We start from the raw sequence: 22,527 nt of genomic DNA on the forward strand, positions 1-22,527 counted from the left end.
ACAAAATACACACTGTCACATGCAGGCGCTCACTCATGCAAGCATTTCACAACTATTTCTAATGACTAATCCCCCTCTTGGGATGACACTAGCTCCATTACTCATCCATTTTTGTTTTTCGAGTCAAATAGATGTTAACCTGTCATTAGTATCTAGATCATTAGCGTTTGATAAGAGAAGCTGCATTCAAAGCACTGAATTATTAGCAAAATATCTACTTTAAATATCAAAAGTGAAAATACTCATTAGGGGCAACTGTTATGTTTTTTGTTTTAATTGCACTCATATTTAAGCATTATTTTAATGTTTGTTCATCTGCTTTTAACTACTTTGCTAATGGGTTGTCAAGCTTGCAGAAAATTGCATCTTTTAAGCTCATCCTGTTAAGCGTATGTATTATATTGATTCTTTAAAATGTAATGAAATGGAAGAAACCAGAAGGGTTTTTTTGTTTATGTGGTTCTTAATCAAAAAAGTCCCACATATAAACACTGTAATATGAGATTAAAGGTAATGAATGAGAGATGACAAAAATAAAGGAATACAGAAAATTGGAATTATCTATGAACAACATTGTTGTCAAATTAGGGCCAATCTTCAAACTTAAGCAAATCAGACCCTGCTCACCATTTCAAAGAGCTCACATAATCTAATTTTTCATACCTATGTTCCCAAACATATTTCAACTTTCTAAATTTTTAATAAAAATATGCAGTTTTCTCAGTTTTGATCCGTTTATTCATTACCTTAATCAGTCACTCGTGTGATTTACAGTTCTTCATCATTAGGTGCTGTCAGAAAAATTTGGAACTTCCAAACTGTGAGTTTAAGCCAAAGTCAGGATTTTAAACTTTCTGTAAAACAGTCAAGTCCTGGTTAAAATCTGGCCACAAATGCAAAAACAACATTAGCTAGTTGTGTACATGAACTCTAGAAATGTTCAGTGATCAGTTGTTTTATTTTGGATTTTTCCTGCCACTATTTTTCCACCAGCAGCTTATAGATACTAATCTTTCTGCACAATTGAACAGCATGAAACAAATGACTCTGTAATATTACTCTACATCTATGTATAAATCTATGTATGCACTGCTTTCTTGTTCTTTTTCTTCACAAATAAACTACTAAATAAATGAAATAAAGTGATAATAAAGTTTACTACCTCGAACAAGTACTAAAATAGAACACCTGGCATTAATATCACCACGTCTCCCTCCTATCGCTGCACAGCTGGTCCACAACTGGACTCAGCATCTCATTAGGCATCTTAGGTCAAGGTCAAGGTCAGATTTATTTATATAGCACATTTCCAACAGCCGATGCTGCACAAAGTGCTTAACAATAACAATAAAATTAAAAACTACAGTGTAATACAATAATAACAATAGAAACAATAAAATAGAAGAATTGAAACAATACTAACTAATTCAGATAAATCCAAAATGCTTGGGTCATAATGTGTTAAAAGCCAGAGCGTAAAAGTGTGTCTTTAGTAAAGATTTAAATTGCTCAAGAGTTTGAGCAGATCTAATATTAAAGGGGAGACTATTCCAAAGTCTGGGACCTGCCACAGAGAAGGATCTATCACCACGAGATTTGAGGTTAGTCCGTGGAATGGACAACAATAGTTTTGAACTAGATCTCGTGGGTTTTCCTGGAGCATAGGCAGAGAGGAGCTCTGACAGGTAGGGGGGGGGCTCGGGCGTTGAGTGACTTAAAAACAAAAAGTAAGAGTTTAAATTGGATCCTGTAGGGGACAGGGAGCCAGTGTAAAGAGGCTAAAATTGGGGTTATATGCTCTCTCCGTTTGGTACCAGTTAGCAGGCGAGCAGCAGCATTTTGAACCATCTGAAGGCGATGGATGGTGGCATGATCTAGGCCATAATACAATGAATTGCAGTAGTCCAATCTGCAAGTAAGAAAAAGGTGGATGATACGCTCGAAGACGTCAGCCGGAAGGTATGGCTTTATCCTGGCTAGCTGTCTTAGCTGAAAAAAACAAGACTGAACTACTGCACTCACCTGCTTATTCAATTTAAAAGAACCATCAATGTAAACTCCGAGGTTTTTTACATGTGTTTTACAATACGAGGAGAGGGTACCCAACGTGCTGTCGATATGATTGAAATTGCCAAAAATGACAACCTCAGTTTTGTTTTCGTTTAGCTGTAAAAAATTTAATGATAACCACTGTTTAACGTCGTCAAGGCAGCGTAATAAGAGCTGCGGTTGATCTGATCCTGATTTTAAAGGTAGATAAATCTGTAGATCATCCGCAAAGCAATGAAATGAAATGCTGTACCGCGAGAAGATGGAGCCCAATGGCAGCAAATAGAGTGCGAAGAGGGCGGGACCCAAAATAGAGCCTTGAGGAACGCCGTATTTAAGAGGAGCTAATTTGGAGTTGTGGGGGCCCATATTGACATAAAAGAACCTTTCTGTCAAGTAGGAGCGAAACCACTGAAGGGCAGATCCTTTTAGGCCAGCATGCGATTCTAGCCGTGATAACAGGATGTCGTGGTCAACTGTGTCAAAAGCTGCTGACAAGTCCAACAGTAAAAGGGCAGCAGGGCTGCCAGAATCCATAGTTAAGAGAATATCGTTAAAAATCCTTAAAAGTGCTGTCTCAGTGCTATGTAATGATTTAAAACCAGATTGAAATTTTTCTGAGATCATATTAAAATCGAGGTGTGCCTGCAACTGTAGATAGACCACTTTCTCCAAAACTTTAGATAGAAAAGGAAGCTTTGAGATGGGCCTGTAATTGGACAGAACAGTTGGGTCCAGGTTTTGTTTTTTAAGAAGAGGCTGAACTACAGCTTGTTTGAAGCATAGTGGGACGCAGCCTGTAGTAAGGGACGTATTAATCAATTTCAGAATAAAAGGGCCAACAATATTAAAAGTGTTTTTGAGCAGACTTGGGGGAAGAGAATCTTAAGGTCAAAACAAGTCTAGACATCTCTTTAAAAATAAGGCCTAACTTTGGTAAAAAGTAATTTCTTTTAGACAGTGAAGCTGCAGTTTATTAGAGCATTCTTGTGACACTGTCTTAGTGTAAAGCAAAAAAATAACAAGCCAACAAGCAGTAGTTGAGTCGCCTTTAATTACCATTGTCTGCAATGGGCCTGGGATCACTGTGATGTCACAGACTGCTCTGTGGTCTTATGTTTAAACAGTATATATGGTTTAAATGATTAAAACTGACTTCCTAAATAACAAATTACCCATAATGTTAATAAGGAGTTGTCTGCTGTTTCAGTGGCATTTCAGTATGTGTGCTGCAGCTTGTCAGATGTGCTCCACTTTCCAATATAGTGCACAAACATTCACCTGTCAACTATATAAAGCCAGTTTAGACATAGATGTCCAGGCACATCACTGAAAGGAGAAAAACACTTTACAGTTTTTCTCAAATGTTAAAACACAAAAGCCAATCCTGTAACCCAAATGACCAGTAGTCTAAACACATTTACTAAATGTAGCCACCATATTCCAGTACCATAAACACATGTCACATGAAGACACAATTCACAAAACACAACCCTCTGTACTCATAAATCTAAACACATTTTTCCTTGCTAAAACACATGTTGCAAAACAACTCTGCTCATATCCTCAAATGAAAGCCCATGTGATGCAAAATGCTTGCCACAGTCACCAATCTTTGAACACAGGGAACACACCTGGCGTCATTCACTACCAGTGTTGGTCAAGTTACTTGAAAAAAGTAATCAGTAACTAATTACTGATTACTCCCCCCAAAAAGTAATCCCGTTACTTTACTGATTACTTATTTTCAAAAGTAATTAATTACTTAGTTACTTAGTTACTTAGTTACTTTTTAAAAACACGATTTACAACCTGAAGAGGTGATAAAGTGATAGATCTTTCAGCCCAATTCTACTTTTTCTACATAATCCATCATACAAAATGTAATCAAATGGAAAAGTCTCTTTTTTTAACTTGTTTTATCAGTTTTAATCTTTTAACTTTATGCATCAAGCAAAACATTTAATTATATGCAACATTCTCTGACTTGAATAAATTAGTTTAACATTTAAACCTATTTTCTACACATTCCAGCACATAAAATAAAATATTTTTTGTGTTTTCACTCACTCTTTCAAACAGATGCAAGTAAAACACAGCAGAAAATAAATAAAGTCAAAGACTCAGCGGTCCTGTTGCTCTATTTTCACCTGTAAAGCAGGAGCAGGGTAGGCGGAGGGTTACCCTGGTGTAGGTGTGCTGCGGTCAGTTGAAGAATCCGCGCGAGTGTCTCTGTGAGTTTCCCATCACGTCGTAGCTACTCGGTGCTTGCTCGGAAGTTTAGGGTTTTTTTTAGCTGTAAAAAGAAGTTTTCTTCCCACGCACGATGGACGCTAATGTTTTTGTCACTTTTTATGGAATCAAACTCAAAGTAAGGTCAGTACTTCCACACTTTAAACGCTGCACGCTCATACTCTCTCCCACACTCGATATATTATCCATTGTTGATCTGCACACAGCTGCTGTCACCAACGTCGCACTTGCTTACGTCACTGTCATGAGACATTCTCGCAAAAAAAATCACGGTTTTAGTAACGCAGTGTTCCTACGGGAAAGTAACGGTAATCTAATTACCGATTTTGCAATAGTAATCCCTTACTTTACTCGTTACTTGAAAAAAGTAATCAGATTACAGTAACGCGTTACAAGTAACGCGTTACTGCCCATCTCTGTTCACTACACACAATGACTCAAAATTGAAGACACTTGTTGCTAATGCTGTACCCACATGTAAAAGCAAGTTCAGAGTGCACAGTATGCTGAAGGTTCCAAACAAACACAATGGATGAAGGCAGAGTCAGGGGAAGAGGAATTTGATGCAGAGGAGGGAGAAGAGCTGGCCCTGGAAGAAGAGGAGCAGGCCAATGAGGAAGAGGAGTTCAAATGAGAGGAGGAAGAGGAGCAACCAACGAGGAAGAGGAGAAGGCCAACATGGGAGAGGAGAAGGTCCAGGAGGGAGAGCAAGACAACCTCGCACCATCATTACGGACGAGATGCGAGCAACAGCTCAGCGACATGATGCCGCACAGTGATTGTGGTGTGTGTGTGTGTGAATAACGTAAATAAAAAAACTTCACACCCTGTTCATGTTTTCAAGATTACTGTTGTGTGCAATAGATTCTGTTTTTGCATTGAGTTGTGTTACAGTAGTGTACGTACATGCAGGATTTTCTATAGATTTATACTACTCATATGAAACTCACAAATCTAAATGCCTAATCCTCTGCAGAGATCTACGACGATCCGTTACTGTATAGTTTCTAAAATATGCATTGGCAGTTATGAAACAAAGAACCTTCTCACAAATTGAGCATTGTGTTTTCAATTGTTTTGCTGTAGTGTGTAATGCTGTGTATAGTGTTTATAGTTTTGACAGCTTCGAGCTGCTCTCTTGGTGTGGGAGTTTGAGTTTTGCAGTGGGAAGGTGTGGTTGTGTTTATGTAGCTTTAGAGAAGGGTGTTGTGTTTGGACATTGGGGGACCTGGTGGTAACGTTTGTGAAATGTGTTTTAGCATTTGAGAAAAACTGTATAATTTCTTCTTTTATCAAAACACTGACACTTTCAAACTACCGGAAAAAAAACAGTCCAGGAAAAAATAACTCATAATGTCAGACACTCCAGTTTGTTCTCATTTTTAACAGCCCCTCTGACATCTCAGAGATGTGTAGAAAGTGTCTTTTGGCACAGGTGCCATAATATACTTGGTCATGGCAATAATGATGAGTTTCACTCACAAATAGACCCATCAGAACCAATCACATCCTAACCCAAACCACAATTGATTCATTTAAATCTAAGTAATTACTGATACCCAAATACAACCCAGTGGTTTTTGGTGCCTAAAACAAACCCAGCTGTGTGTGAAGAGAGACAAATCAAAAAGTCAAACAAGGAGACACAAAATCGCAGTTTAGGAAACCTGTGATGCTCCTTCCCTCCTATGTGCATTTCACTCTTTAAAACAGTACCATGAGCAAGTACAATGCATTTCAATTAAATAAAGTTGCAACTATAATATAGTGGATCACTCAACTCACATTTTTGTGAGTCACATGTATAGGTTCTCCCTCTTGTTTGTTGGTTGGTTGGTTGGTTTAAATCTGCCAGTCGACTCAGAATTACTGTCCACCTCAGCCACCTCCCTCTTACTCTAATTTGCTACATGTATACACTGCTTTATTCATTCTTAAAATATTTGATCCACTGTCCATATAAAACATGTAATGTTAAAAATGTCATGGCACAGATAGTCAGACTGGAGGAAAGCTTATTAACGGTACAATTCAGATTCATTTTCCACACAAAATCCAAAATAATTCTGCATCCCAAAAAACATGGAAGCTGCACACATTCCAGCTAAGTTGGGATACTGATCCAAAGCAGGTTTGCTACAGTCTTAACAACATTCAACAAGTTGAAGCTTTGATAAATTGGGTCATGTCTCTAGCTTGCAGAGTGAGAAAGTGTGTTCGAGCGTGTGCACACGCTTGTGTGCATTTGTGTCATTCAGCAGTTGTGGGCTACAACTGTGAGAAATTACAACCACAGCTGTGAGCATAAATCATATTTGACTTAGTAGATGATACATATGAGAAGAGGTGCAGATTGGAATCATTAAAGTATTTCAATAGCAGCATCTTAGTAAGACTAGAAGCGCCGTTACCACACGTGGTGAACTAAAACAGAGTCCGCAGGACACAACAGAGGAAATACTCATGAATCTGTCAGGGGGTGTCTGGAGGCTGGATGCTAACCATATAATAATATGTGTGTGTCCTCACTTTCTCTGACGCTTGTGGATGTTGATGGGTGAGCACTTCAGTCTGGAAATAGCTCTCCCTTTAACCTGCCGAATGGCTTTGTAATAACATCCTGTATAATGTGCAGTGTAATGCCTTCTCAGATGATGATACATCTGCATTTGTTGGCAGAGAAAAAGGTCTGGTAAACGGTGCTCCCATGACCTGCACATAGATCGAAACCCTGGTTTGATAAATGGTCAAAGCTGATGCCATTACAAAGATGTATTTCCTCAGTGCAGCTCTGGTGATTTCAAATAGCAGGATGCTTATCATTGTTAAAAGCTACTTATCCTTGTCTGTCCTTAATTATATCATTCAAAGAACTGAATAGCAAGGAGCAAGAAAGATGTCGTAGCATGACTACAACCTGCTTTATACCACCAAAAAGAGAGATCATGGCTGACTTCAACTGTTACTAAACAGTTTCTTACAGACCTGTATGGGTTTTTTTGTGACACACATCCCAAGATACCAGGAGTTCCAGACAGGCGAGGAGTAAACGTGCTGGCTTCAGAGTGGTTTGCAGCTAGCTTGTTATTAGTAAATGTACTGTCCAATCTAGTGCTCTGACTAAAGTGAAGCAGTGAAGTGAATCAGGAGGGGATATCGTGAGGGAGCTACTGTGCTGATAAAGAAGGACTGCTAATACAGAACTGGGAAAGGATCAGTATTTGGAAAGGGTCCGTTTGACTGTAGTGCCTGTCTTCAGGTGTGTTACACTGCTCTGTCTTTGGAGCCAAAGCTAAAATTGTGACTCAAAATTAAGAGTTCATAGGCTCTGTTAAACCTCAGAGGTATTGCCGGAGAAAAAGATTTGTCAGCCAGAAGACACTGTGCATGTGTTAGTGAACCATTGTCCTCATGAACCTGCAGTCTGCATACTGTTACATCCCATTTCTCTGTGTAAGGAAATATTTATGTCATGATGAAGTGGAAAACAGCTGAAGATGTTGTGGCAGTCAAACAGAAGAAACTGAATCAATAGTGTCCAAAGAGGAAGCCTGGAAATGCCCCATCTCTTTAAAGTCTTTCCACGGGAGTGAGGAGCAAGGTTCGGGCTGAAATGAGGGAGGAGCTGAATATTGTTTAACCGTTAAAATGGATGCAGAGTATAATCCAGGCTTAAAACATAGAGACAGACAACCATTTACACTTACACTCACGCTAACTACATGTCTTTGGGCAATGGGAGGAAGAGAGTCCCTTTAGAGAACCCAAGCAGACATGGGGAGAACAGGGCCGGATGATGGATTTGAACCTAGGACCTTCTTCCAACAGTGTACCGCTCTAATTCTGCAGATGGTTTTTGCCACTTCTACATATCTGAATTTGTGCTCAGCAAACATAAGAAAACTTTGATAAAAAGGTAGGTTTCATGCTGCTAAATGAACTAACATGCACTTAGATTTTTGTACCAACCGAAGTGAATTCTACAATTGAAACATTTCTGTAGCTTTGAAAAGCTTTCCCACATTATTAAGTCGGGATACTGGGTGACTAAATCAGCTGCATATTCATTTGAACATGCCATCTTACTTGTGTGTGACAAGCTCATCTGACAATGCAAATTAAATGCTGGATTACCCTGGGGACAGTCATGAGTACAGTCTCAACTGTTTCTAGTATGATTGTGAACAATTCTATTGGAAACTACAAACCACAGACAAGGAGCCAGCTCAAACAGGAGACAAAATACAGACGATGAAGATAAAGGCAGACAGACAACATGACATTATGACAAACAGCATAGTTTTGCTGCAGAGAACAACCTGTTGATGTCACACTTGTAACATGTAAAATTTCCCAACTGTGAAACTACAATTAATGGAACTGAGACCTTGGTAAACACTGTCACTGAGACACTTTTTAATCTTCTACTTAAAATAAAAAAAAAAACAGCTGGACTAAAGGCTCAGTGCTTAAAAAGACCAGTGCTGATTATAACAAGCAAATGTTTTGTTGTCCACCCGCAGTCTACCACCAACAATTTCTATTGCAATGCTATCTAGAGCCTTATTCATAACACACACACACACACACACACACACACACACACACACACACACACACAGGCTTCCCGATGTTTGAAATGGATCTGGTGCCCTTGGTTGATATCCTCAATGTCTAGACATGAGGGGTTATATTGGCCTACACGTGGTTACCATTTATTTCAAACATCACCTGTTGTTATTAAAACGTTATCATATTGAATTTCTGTCAGAAATAGGTGCCATTTAAGAAAATAGCTATTTCCCTTTTAAGTCACACTTTGGCCAAACGGGCCCAGAAATAGTCACTTCACTATTTTTAGAGTAACTATTTCTTTTTTGACATTCAGTGGTGAAATACCAACAACACAAAAGGCAAAGAGTAGGAGAACAGAAATCTTTGCACCGGGGTTTCATGAGCAACAAATGGATAAATTCTACCTATTTTGCAGAGAAACCCTATGACTCATGAGAGTCAGTGAGTGTGAAAGTATTCCTCCAGCACAGATATAATATATGTGAAAATAAGTTTGTTGAAGTTTGTTTGTTGCAAGTTCAAATCTTACTTGATAAACAAGGATAAAATATTATTTACTTGATAAACTTTGGACATGTTGGAATTAAAGGCTGTGAACATTCAAACAGACCTTCAAGGTTTGCGCACAAGGTGGATAACAGGTGCTTTAATTCTGTTGGCTCGTGGTGTTTTATCGTGTAGAGATGGAGAAAGACAGACTCTTTCTTCCAAGATGCAAAATGCATAGCTGGAGTGCTGGGATTTTTTACTTATCAGTTTTTAAACCATTATTTTATTTATTAAATAAATAAATAAATAAAGGTTTACAAACCCTACAACACCTGGCACTCTTTTAAAAGCTAACTTGCCATTGTCTAATATTGAAATTTGTTGGATAATTGGAAACATTTAGCTGAGACAAATATTTAAAGAAAAAAAGCAGGAAGGGCTCAAAGTAACAGTAGCACATTTTCAGAACTTACCTGTTCCTCCCCCCCAGCTCCCCGAGAAGGTGAATCACAATGTTGTTCCAACTGCTCACAAACAGAAGTGCTAAGTATCCCATCTTCCATTTCTTATAAGAAGAATCTCAGGCCACGTCCACACGTACACGGGTATTTTTGAAAACTGAGATTTCCCGTTTTCGGCTTTTTTTTTGTTTGTTTGTTTGTTTTGTTTTTTAAATCCCGTCCACATGTTCAGTGTTGAAAAAAAAAAATCTCCATCCACATGTAAACGCCAAAAACAAAGTCAAACTCTCAAGAACATGACAAATCTTAACCATGTAGAAATGTTTGCCGATCAGAAGTCTAGAAGCCTGGGAGGGAAAGAGTAAACGGGGATTTGTGCCCTCACAAAACCTTAAATATTAAGGCAGCTAATTTTGTGTTACTTTTCAATTAACATTTCAAATGTTAATTACTAAAATTTTATTTTGGCTGGTGTAGACTCACAACTTAGGAGTGGACAAAATGCATACATTTAATTTTATTTTATGTATTCAAAACTGACAGTGACGCTGGCGTCAGGATTTGGGTTGTGAGAGTGTGTGTTGAATTTGGAAGCCATGTCTGAAGTTCACTCTGACACCTCTGTCTTTGTAAATGGAGGAACAGTAACTGTGTGTGTAAGTGTGTAAAAAAAAAACTGCAGATAGTAAGATTAACAGCAACAATCTTTTGCCTCTAACCACCATTGTAGAAATCAATCTCATATAAACAATAGTGCACACACAACGTGACGTCAAAAACAGCGCACACCTTTGACGTTGCGTGAATAAATCTCTGTTTGCGTCGTCCACACGTAAACACTAAAACAAAGTTTTTGCAAATGTCCACCCTGGCAAGAGTTTTTTAAATTCTGTTTTCAGTGACCCAAAACGCCGTTTACGTGAGGACAAACGACCCAAACACAAAGAAAAAGCTGCGTTTTTCAAAAATACCCATGGACGTAGCCTCAGTCAAGTGAATTTTCTGACAAATTTGAAATACTTACAATTCAGGAAGGCTTATTCATCCTTGTCTGCATCACCCTGTACAATTTTTAGGCAGTTCGTGTCATTGCAAAGACTTTATATGCCGCACAAAAACTTTTGCTTTGCTCTCGGTCTATAAACACCATTATGCTCATTCACATCCTCTCTCCTCCCACTACTCTGTTTCTGCTCTGCAATCACAGAGGATCTTCTAGTTCTTTAAACTGGTCCTCAAGGAGGAGAGGTGCAAGGAGAGATGAATCTTTGAGATGAGCTCCCAGCAAGGATCTAGGCTTATCTTTCTTTCTCTGTGTCTGTCTCTCAAGAGCTAAGATGAAAGAATGAGGCATGAGTAAGAGAAGCAAAGAAACATTATACCATGATGAAAGCAACTAATGTATCCTAGAATACAATTAACATAACTAGTTCTTTGATTTGTGTGAGTGTTGAGATTTTAATACACAGCGAAGTCTTTTATTCCTCTGATACACATACAGTATATACGAAACAGAGCACAACATGTTCGAGCATTTCTCTCAGGAAAAAAGGCACATAGGTAAATGTCGAAGGTGGTTAGGTTGAGGAAAAAATATTCACTGAGAAGAACAACATTTCATAAACATGACAAGAATTCACTGAACCCTACAGACTGATGACATAACAGTGTAAGAGGATTTGAGGATAGATATTTAAATTTTGAATCGTAGCCCAAAACCATCAGGTCAGGCCTGGCTGTTGTTCCCTACGGCTCGATCAGGTCGAGTCTCATTTAATTCATTTTATATTTGTTTTCTATTTTTAGACTGGAAATCTAACTTGTGAAACCATTGTGTTAAACAAGTGGACACGGACCACCTTCCAGCTCCACCAAAACTTACTATGACATTTAGAAGCTTGTCAGTTTAGCCAAGGGCAAAGTAAAATGAAGTGAGGAAGAAATTAACGTTATAGGAATCGACTTACAGCACGAAAAGTCTGGGATACAAGTCTGAGTAGCAACTTCAATATTACTGCCAGTAGTGACAAGATGTCTGAGCAGTTTGTGAAATGTCAGCGGGGGGGAAGAAACAAAAAGGCTAAGGTGTATGAAACAATATCTGTAATTGGAGTTTTAATCAGGATCAGACTCACTGAATGGTGCTCGAGTCGGCCTGATTAACAATGGATTTTGATGAAAGATGTTAACACGTAACGGACAAAATGAAAGGCACTGAAATGTCAACATAGGGGAAATTATGATTCGGGATACTTTTTTTATTATTCCTTGTGCTCTCAGTAGGTAAATATAGGTGACAGAAGTTAAATTTCCAATAAATGTCACCAAGCCATATTAATATCGATGTGTTCTTTGTATAAGGTGTCGACATTGTGGCATAACCAACTTTTATAGCACTAATGTGCTAGGATATTATAGAGTAATGCTCTGGGCAATAAGCTCAGGTAAGCAGCAAGTTGCATTTTGTGTCTTAAAACAGCAGGAGTTTCTCAATCACTGGTTCTGAAGTTTTCTTGTCTGCTAAGTATGATAAACCCCTTAAAAACCTTTAATCTTTGAGCTCAGGTGTTTTCAGTCGTATTCCCACAGATATATATAAATTCAAGTCCCTCATGCAGTCTGCTTTTACAAATGTAAAATTGGAGAGCGGGGGTATCAAGTGGTGATGCACACAGTACGGTTCTACCAAACCGGCATTTGGATCGAATATCAGTCCAATACTGATCCAAAAGCTGGGATGTATACCAGTGACCGTGAACTGAGCCATGGTTCACTACGTAGCATGGAGGAGTCTGACAGTAAAGGGACAGCAGTTCGGAGGCATTTTACGCTGCAACACCAACAGCTTGTAACTGCATGTTTGACCAGAGTTGACATGAGTGCCAGTGATGAGGATCTTTTCTCTGTCTTACCCGTTCACTTTCATCCTATTTAGTCAGAGACTTTAAGAAGCTAGAAGGATGCTAGTTGTTGCTAAGCTTTTATTATAATTATGATAACAGAACAGGCTATTCTTAATGTGTTTAAACTCAAACCCGTTGTCTTCTGTCAGCTCCACACCTGTATGTGAAAAGGAAAAGGGAAAAACTACTGTGACTGTAAATGACAGCAGCTTCCAGCCACAACTTTCACTTTAATCTAAAATAAGACTGTATCTATCCATCCATCCACTTCGTTCAATTTATCTGGGGCTGGGTCTTGGGGGCAGCAGCCTAAGCAGAGAGGCAAATACAGTACCTCCCACTCCCCAACTACCTCTTCGATCTTATCCGTGGAAACACCAAGATGTTCCCAGATGATAATCTCTCCATTGTATCCTGGGTCTGCCCCAGGGCCTCCTTGAGAGGGACATGCCTGAAACACCTCACCCAGGAAGCGCCCAGGAGGCATCCGAATCTGATGCCCGAACCACCTCGACTGGCTCCTTGGGGTTGGAGGAGCAACGGCTCTACTCTGAGCTCCTCTCGAATGACTGAACTCCTCACCCCATCTCTAAGGGAAAGGCCGACCACCCTTGGGAGAAATCATATTTCTGCCTCTGCCATTTCTGATCTCATTCTTTTGGTCACTTTCCAGAGCTCGTGACCTTGACATGAGGGTAGGGACATATACTGATAAATATTAAAAATGTATTAAATTACATTAAATTTGTATTTCTGAATATATACCAACAGCCAAAGCTGTTAACATAACAAAAACTGTGCACTGGAGACTCCGTGCCATGAGTTTCTAATGCCAAGCAGGTCCTCTATAATGTAATGTATAAACAGCCCAGTCCATACAACGTATCACAGGACATATAGTGGGATGAAGTGTGTATTAGACTCTAATGTCTGCCAACTGTCTACAATTTGGTAAAAAATAATTTTAAAAAAAAGAAAAAAAAGAGTGAACTTACAGCTCATATGGATGTACTGGCATGTATGGAAACACAAAACTTGTCTGAGAATCCTTCAGGTTTTTCATTTTAAAGTAATCCAGAGAGAGTTCCCAGTACATCCAGTTATACACAGCAAAAGGAACTGTTAATAAATTAATTAATACAGTTCCTGCTCATGTCAACAAACAGAATAACATTTTAAATCTCATTCAGTACGTGGCTCTTTGAATGTGAAAGCACAAAAACAAGCTATTATTTATTTTTTGTCTTGGTGTTGGACTGGTCATGTGTTGAATAGCAAAATAACTCATTTCCTTTCTTTTTTTTTTTTTTTTTTTTGCCTGTCCCATTTGGTTCTTTAGCCATCAGAATTGTTGTCTGAAGACCAACAAGGATACCCAATGGATTTACTTTGCCAAATGGATCATCGTGGCATTGCCATATTGGTCCATTTGGTCGAGCTTTGTTTTTATTATTTATTATATTTTATTTTCAGTTGTTACAGACGGGACAGACATGAGTGAGGGATAGGAAAGGGAGAAAGAAAGAGGAAGGAAAAGAAAAACAGAAGGGGAGAGGGACAGTGAGAAAGGGGGGGAGAAAAAAAAAAATCTCCTGGATCACCTGTTGAGAGAAGAATAGAAAACAAGCAAAAAAAAAACCAAAGCAACATACTAAACACAACACCATCGCATTAATCTAGCTAAGTGTAAACAGCAGTAAATACTAAATATTCAATGTTGTTGTGCAGCACGCAGGACAGATGTGCTTCGAAGTAGCAGCCAAGAAAGGGGGCCCAGGCCCATCCAGACCGGGGCCCAGTGCAGCAGCGCCCCCCGGCCCCACAGAGCCCGGGACAGTCCACCCAACCCCACCACAGAGAAAACTGCACCCACCCCACCATCCACTCATCTTCCAGACTACATAAGACAGTAAACGCCCAGGCTGAGATCTTCCTCCACCTCTCCTGTATCTCCCCCTCCTGCAGAGAGAGTTCCTGAAGAGAGGAAAGCTCCTGCAAGAAATAACTCATTTCCGTATTAATGAGTCAATGACAGGAACAATATGAATCAAGGGCAAGATTTAATAACCTTTTTCTTGCTCTGACGTTTGACTGTTTTTAGTGGTGGACCAACACAAATCCAGCTGTGTGCAGTTTGTGTGACACACAAACACGACTCCCCCACAAAATCCCCTTATAGAAAACCTGTGCTGATACTGTTAACACAAGTTGTAGAGTTCTGGAGATTACACACAAGTTTGCCCTGTTTAGTAAATCTAGCCCTATGTGGCCAAAAGGTACAAATAGCTTCCATAAAGAGAATATTTTCATTATCATCCAGGCCATTGCACAAATGTAGATTTGTTTTTCAGAGAATATCTTAATTTATTAGAAACAGGGAAACAGAAATAAAAAGAAGAAAAATCTTTGCATTCAACACAAAGCAATTCACATCCTCAAAAGGAAAAAAAAGAGCAAAAAGAAAAATAATTCTATATAAAAAAAAAAAAGCTTTGTAAATGAAATGTTCAAATCCATGCAAAAAACATAACTTCAATAAAATAAAAAACAACAAAATCAAATTACACGGTTCCAAACAGGGGAAGAAATGCCAGTAGATTATCCCTATCCATCACAACTACACTAGAGAGAGAAACACCACCTGCATGAACCTCAAGTGAACCTGAAAGAGACTGCAGCAAGTATGTTTGCCAGAGAAACAATGCTTGAAATGCAGTTCATCTGAATAGCATACTCTTCTCTCTGCAACATAAATCCAATACTGCTTTTTAATGATGGTAGTGTACTTCTGCTGCCCTGTTTACTCTTGTGCTCCTTTGTGCTGCTTCTACTGTCTCTAAAACACTTTAATATTTGAGTATCCTATTCACACATGTTGGCTGGACTAACACTAGTAATCTGATGTTTACTTTATGACATTTCAAAATGTGGACAGACTGAACTGCCAACCCCGCAATTGGTCTACAAGACACCTGTTCCTGCTGAGTCTCACCCCTAAATCCACCTGCTCTTAGCTGTCATTAATTCAAAGTTGATATGTAGATGTTAACCTTGTTACGATCTCGCAACAAAAATGCTCTTTATTTATCATCACAGAAGGCCCCGAAGTTCTCTTTTCTTTGGAGAGATCCATGTCAGGAACTGGCAGCTGGGCTACATGGACGAGGACAGAGAACATGAAAGTGACTGGATGCTATTTTGAGAATGTCCAATGAGGGATTCAATAAAATGCATGTAGGAACTATGGGCCAACAAAAGACCTGTCACGGCTGCCGAGGCGAGCCGTGTGGAGTTGGAAAAAGGACCCAAGAGCAAGCAGTGTATGAAAAGATTAGTGGAGTTTATTTACAAGGTGTCAGTGGCAGGAACAGAAAACGAATAATGAGACAAACTAACGGAAACCTAAACTGGGAAAACTAAAGAGCAACTAGAAATCCACAGGACACGGGGAGAAAGGCAGAGAGACGCAGACTGACGGAGGATACAAAAACGCAGAGAGACACAGATGAATGCAGAAAAGCGCAGACTTACATGGAGTAATACAGACGAACCAGCAACAGGCAGGAGAACACACAGGGCTTAAATACACACACCAGTAATCAGGGGATAAGAGACAGGAGGGCAACACAGCTGGGAGAAATCAGAGCTGACGGGACAGGGGAAATGTAAACTGAACACACTCACATCAGACATGAACCTTCAGAATAAAACAGGAAATTAACAGACAGAGAACCAGACAGGACACTGAACTTGACAGGCAGACTCATGAACAGACACAAAAACACCATGGACAGACAGAGGGAACACAGAGAAGTGGGAGCAGGCAGGCAAAGAACAGAAACCTAACAAATGGCAAAATAACAACAGAATACACACTCGGAATGAACAAAAGCATAAGGAAACACAAAACACTGAGTCCTCAGACTCAGGACCATGACAACACCAATATTTGCACTGATCTAGATGCACTTTATAGCTCAGTGCTGTAACATCATTAAAAGAAAGCTACTATCAAAGCTGGAGGTCCAAAGGCTAAATGAGCTAGATGTTGCACAATCACCTATACTGACAGATCAATCTACTAAGCTGAGTATAAAGATTGTGGCCAGGCTCAAGACAGTCACATAGCCAAGGGCATGACTCCTTCAGCTCACTCACCCATCAGAGAAGGTGCTTGCACACAGCTCTACTAACCATCCTCACCACCGGTGCTGCTGAAACCAGTGAGCATATTTATGCTACTGCCACAGTAATCCTAGAGAAAAACAAGGCTGCATGCAGAGAAAGTGGAAAAGTAGGTTGGAAACAAAAACAGAGAAGCCCAGAAGGATGTTACTCTTTGCCTTTATTTGGGTGTCAAGTACAAAAAAATATAGCAACTATATTTAACACAGCAAAAAAATGTGTGTCATGTTTTTATTAAATGATTCCCTCCCTAAAATTTATAAATATTTTGTTAGAGAAAGGAACTCCTAGAAATACATTTGCAACAGGGTGAGTTGCAAAAATCTCTGAGTTCCCATGTTTCAACTCGGCTGTCTTTGTAAATACCAGCAGTGCTTTTCTTTTTTTTTTTAATGCAGAAACCAAGTTTGCAGTAATGCAACACATCAGTAAATCTGACTCCAGGACTCTGAGACCAGACAGATCAACTTGTGCAGCACCTGCACTGATTACAAGAACGCTTACAACTCAGTGCACCACATACGGATACTGGAGTGCTTGGCACTGTGGGTAATAGTGTGTTCATAACATTCATTAGCAATGCGACTATGGAGCACAACACTGGAGGCCAACTTCGAGTCAGTCACCATGAAGTGCACTATATATGCACTATCCTGCTGTTTTATCCTCACAGTTCCTGTACTTTGACATTGTGAAAGAAATTGCAATATACACCGCCATGTTGGATTGATGAATGCATGATCCTTCACTGAGTTGTCGCTGCCTCATGAGGAAAAAAGTTGTTTTATTAAAGTTAGCATTCTCACCCCAGAAGATATTTCTACAGCATCAAAACTGTCAGTGAAGAATAAACAATTACGACTTATGTCATTCTGTTCATAACTTTAGGTCACCTAATCTTACATACATCACTTTAAATTACTGAAAAAACGTAATGAGTAGTGTCTGAATCCTTACTGACAGCATAGAAACAAGACTTTATCAGAGCATAATAAATACAGAGGGTATAGCTGTGTGTTGCCTGTGCTTAATGAATAAAAACGTTGCATTACCATAAGCTAATCCTAAAGCTGCACATTTATCATCTTGAAAATTTAGCCAGCAAAATGAAAGTCAAAACAATCTATTGAACTAACAGGAAAATGAATTACCTTGGAAGTGTGCCAAAGAAAACATGAACGCCTTTCTGGTCCATTTTAAAGGATTTGCAGTCTACAGGGAGGATTACAGTTGACAAATTAAAACAGTGTTCGAATTTTTGGTTTTCTTCAGTTAAAAAGGGCTCGGTGTAAAATTGTTGCATGTGGTACAGCTGTGGTGTCATCTCATGTGATCAACAATAATAAGCTTTGTTGTTTGAGTGTATTCAAAATTAACAGAAAAACAGTTACAGTTTACAGGAATGTTTTATGATCCGTTTCCATCCTTGGTAAGACTATGATTTCATAATTCTTTGACTTTAAATTACAAATTTAATTCTCAGATTTGCTTACACAGCTGCTGAGATTGCTAAAATAAGCTCATTTGATTTGAAGTTACTGTAAGGAGAAGCCCTTCTGTTTCCAGTAACTCTACAGTTTGCCAACCCGGTTGGCAGCAAAGAGTTTAATGAATAATGGAAGAAACTATGCAGCCTGTATTTGCTCTGTTAGTGACTCGGTGCCTTTATAGTTCACATGGTTGAGATGGTGGCCTGTAAGCCAAAGACTACTGTGAGCATCTGGGTTCAATTCCACCCCAGGTCATTTCCTCAAATCTCTCTTAGCTTTTATTAGACAGAATAGTTTTTAGAGTTGTTAGGAAAGCAGAAAGTCTTCAAAAGGAATCAAGCTGTCATCTTTCTGTACTTCTGATCAGTCAATGAGATCACTGCCATGAACAAGGGCCAAAAAAGGCAACCAGGTGCTTAAGACAAAAGCTATGTAACAGTCCAGACATTATGAGGCATGGGCAAGATATCTAGGAGCCCAGAAAGAGTCCTTCATAGATAAGATGATTGAGCTGTTCCCAAAATGTTAGGGGGCTAGAGACATAACAGCCAAGTCATGGCAATAACCAAATCCATGAGTATTACGGCTGTGCCATATGCTATTATCTGTAATAATACTCTAGGAGCAAGAGCAGCACATCGGCCTACAGTGAGTTGGTACCTAAATTGAAGCTATTTCGTAAACCTCCAGCAAAGCACAGTAATTAAGAAAGAATTGCAAGAAAACTTTTCCCACCAAAATGGGAAGCATCCAATGTGTTTCACCACTTCAGGCAAATGTACACCGCTGAGCACAACCAGGCTACGGAGGAGGTGATACTAGCATGTGCAAGCCAAATGTAAACACATGACTCCATCAAGTGTCACTGGACCACTAACTAGCTGCACTTCATATGAAAGGAGGAGCCAAAAGTCGAGGGAATTTACTGATGCGGTTTAGTGTTGGAAAAGCAGCTGGTTAGGCTTGACAACATTCCAGGTATAAAACATGTTTCACTTTTTATGTGACAAAATATGGAGTTCTTGAAGTTACAAGGTTAAGTCACTTTAGTTATTGTTAAAACAATTTCCAGAGGATAAAATTGCATAGGCTACGTTTGTGGTTCAAGTTATTGCACTGCTATTACTGCTGCTGCACCTTGTTTTAATAGAATTAGCCTTCATATTAGGTGGTGTGCCATCGGTGACAGTAGCTCATTGAGAAAGAAGAATGGAAAATGTCCTAGATTATTATTTTTTGGTCTCTAATCTTCTGAAGATGTTTTTGATTAGATTTGACTGGTGTTTCTAAACTTGCACATTTTTTTTTATTTTTATATTGATCTGGTATCTCCTAAATAACTCCACAGAGGAGCTCCAAAGGCAACAGGGTGGCTAGGTTTGCTCCTAGAAAGATACAACAATCTCTAAGGTTCAAAGAGAACGATATGAAAAAATAAATAAAATAAAATCCTGCAAGCAGCAGTACCTTGAACATTAAAGAGACCACACCAGGTCCCAGCTGAACATGGGAAACTGAGGCTACAACTCACACAGGTTCACCAAAATTAGTCAACAGAAGATTGTGAATGGTTGTTTCCAATCAACAGTTTTATATTTACACCTACAGCCAGTCAATTTAGAATCATCAGTTAACCTAATGAGTTATATTAGTTACAGTTTGCATTTGTGTACATAGTGGTTTGCAGCAAAAATACACATGTTTCAAAATAAAGCAATACAGAGAGGACTCAAACAAAAATCCTAAGGTTGACCTCTCCAAATGTTGAGTATGTCATATTTGATAGTATATATTTAATTTTATTTCAGTTTTATTAATATAGTGCTAAATCACAACAGCAGTAACCTCGAAGTGCTTTATGAATTAATAATAATAATAATAATAATAATAATAAAGGGTCTTTACTATACAACAGTCTATATAAGATGTATTTTTGAGTGTAGTCATTTTGCCTCAAGAGTCTGTTTTATTTGTTTAACAAGTTATTAAGCTGCCTACAAACTTTCAGTACATTCATTTCACTCTTATCAGTAATATACTAAAAGGAGTGCAGTACCACTCCCTTTTTTCAGATAAGAATGTCATTTTAAATTAAAGTTAAACTTAAAAAACATATGAAATTAAATTAAATATTCAGAGCTTCCAAATCCTGACAAACAACAAGAATATCAAGGGTCAATTTATCTTCCTTTTAGGTGGTTCCCCTGAGTATGAATGTGTTTGTCAGGAGAGCCCAGGCTGAGAAATCACTGACAAAAAGCCATTTTTGAAAACAGCATGTCAGTGTTCAGAGAGTCAGCTGCAGCAGCATAGCAGCAGAAGGAAGCCGGAATAAGTCCCAGCCAAACCAAACACAGGCAAATTCTCATCAAGTCTGCCTCAAGATCCTTCATAATCACTTTAAAACTCAACACGGGAGCAACTCCAAGAATACCACCATCACTAACATGCTTATTCGGCAGATCAAATCCCATACAGCTCTGATCTATAGAAATGTCATCAAACTGACAGGAGTAGCAGTTAGCTGCCGTTTGATGGATTGAACTTTATTTCTCCTCCTTCAGCAGAGACGCTGCAGTTTTCACTTGCAGCCTTTCACACTCTTGACTTCCTCGTTTATCTTGTAAATGTCAAAATGATTATGTGTGTTTTCATCTAAGCCGATGCATGCATTTATACTGCAGCTGATAACACAACAGGTACTTATGAAGGACTGATGGCAGTGCTGTTGTGTTAGACTGAATGATTTTTAAAGGCCTAAACATCACAAGCAAGAACATTTCAGTTTAATGTGGATTGGAGAAATGTGGGATCAAACCTAGAGCCAGCTTCTAGTGGGTGACCCTGTTGAGCCACCACCACCCAATAAGAACTGGAATCCCAGTTATCACAAACCTTTCCACTAGGTTTTAAAGTTTGAAATCTTAAATAAGCTTTATCTCAACAAGTTGTTGAGCACCAGTCTGGCCTTTGAATCAGATGAACAATTGAGGTGTGTGATTTTGTTTTAGTGGATCAAGTCTCTGAACTGAGACAATCATGTGAGACTCTTGCTCACCACTGAAAGCAAGGTGATTATCAGCAGCACAAGTGTGACCTATGAAATCAAATCAAGGCAAAAGGGCAAACCGGCCTGTTGTGGTGCCCCAAGGAGACAGTGTGGGAGTTTAAAAGTCAACTTTTATTTCTTTTCATGTATTTATTTCAGTTTTATATAAAGTCAAATAAAACATGCTTTTCAGATTGGTGGCTTTCTCATTTTAAATCAAAGGGTGAGAAGATTTCATATTCTGTTTCACATGTTGCTGTGCAGACTGGTTTGCAAAGTCTGCATCTGATGAGTAACTCAATACTGAATGAGCAAAGACAGAACACACTGCAGATGGCTTTAAGTCCACGTTTTAGAGAAGAACTCTGGAGTTGTAAATGCTTCATTTGTCAGTATAATAATGGTACAAATCTGTGCAGGTGGTACTAAATAAATGAAGCCACCACACACTATGAGCAGAACACACATCCTTCCAGGTTGAAATGACTTATTCAAATGCCAGATCAGAAGTAACATTACTTCCATGGCTGATCGACGAGGTAGATTTCCTGCTGTTTCTTTCAGACTATGTGTTTGTGTTCCAAGAACTGAAAGCTACTGTGAAAACTTGAACATATGTACAGCATGTAATAATGTAGCGTGTAGTTAGTTTATTGGTAAATGTGACTAATTATTGTCTAAAACGAAAAAAGGATTCGTTTTGGACACTTTAGTCCAAGTGATCCCTGATGTGGCAAAAATGGTCACGCTAGGTCACCCATTACACTTTGTCAGTTTACATTCAAAACTGTTAATAATTAGTCTACTTTGCAAGGGATTATTTTTTATTGTTTTTTTTAGTTAAATTTGAGGATGCAATTATTGATTTATATAATAAATCTGTCCCTTGTGGGTGGTCTTTATCCTTCAAGCTGCAATGCACCTAGCGCTCTGAATACCACTTGAACCACTGTTACCTTCACCCTCCCCATCTTCTCGAGCTCTTCTCTGAGCCCTTGGTACCTCTCCAGCTTCTCGTGTTCCTCATTCTTGATTTTGCTGTCATTTGCTACATCCATCACTACCACCGTCTT

Source organism: Copadichromis virginalis, linkage group LG22 (assembly GCF_057382275.1).
Source record: "Copadichromis virginalis isolate Kocher_CV1m ecotype Utaka linkage group LG22, C_Virginalis_male_GT1.1, whole genome shotgun sequence".
In the NCBI taxonomy this organism is placed as follows: domain Eukaryota; kingdom Metazoa; phylum Chordata; class Actinopteri; order Cichliformes; family Cichlidae; genus Copadichromis; species Copadichromis virginalis.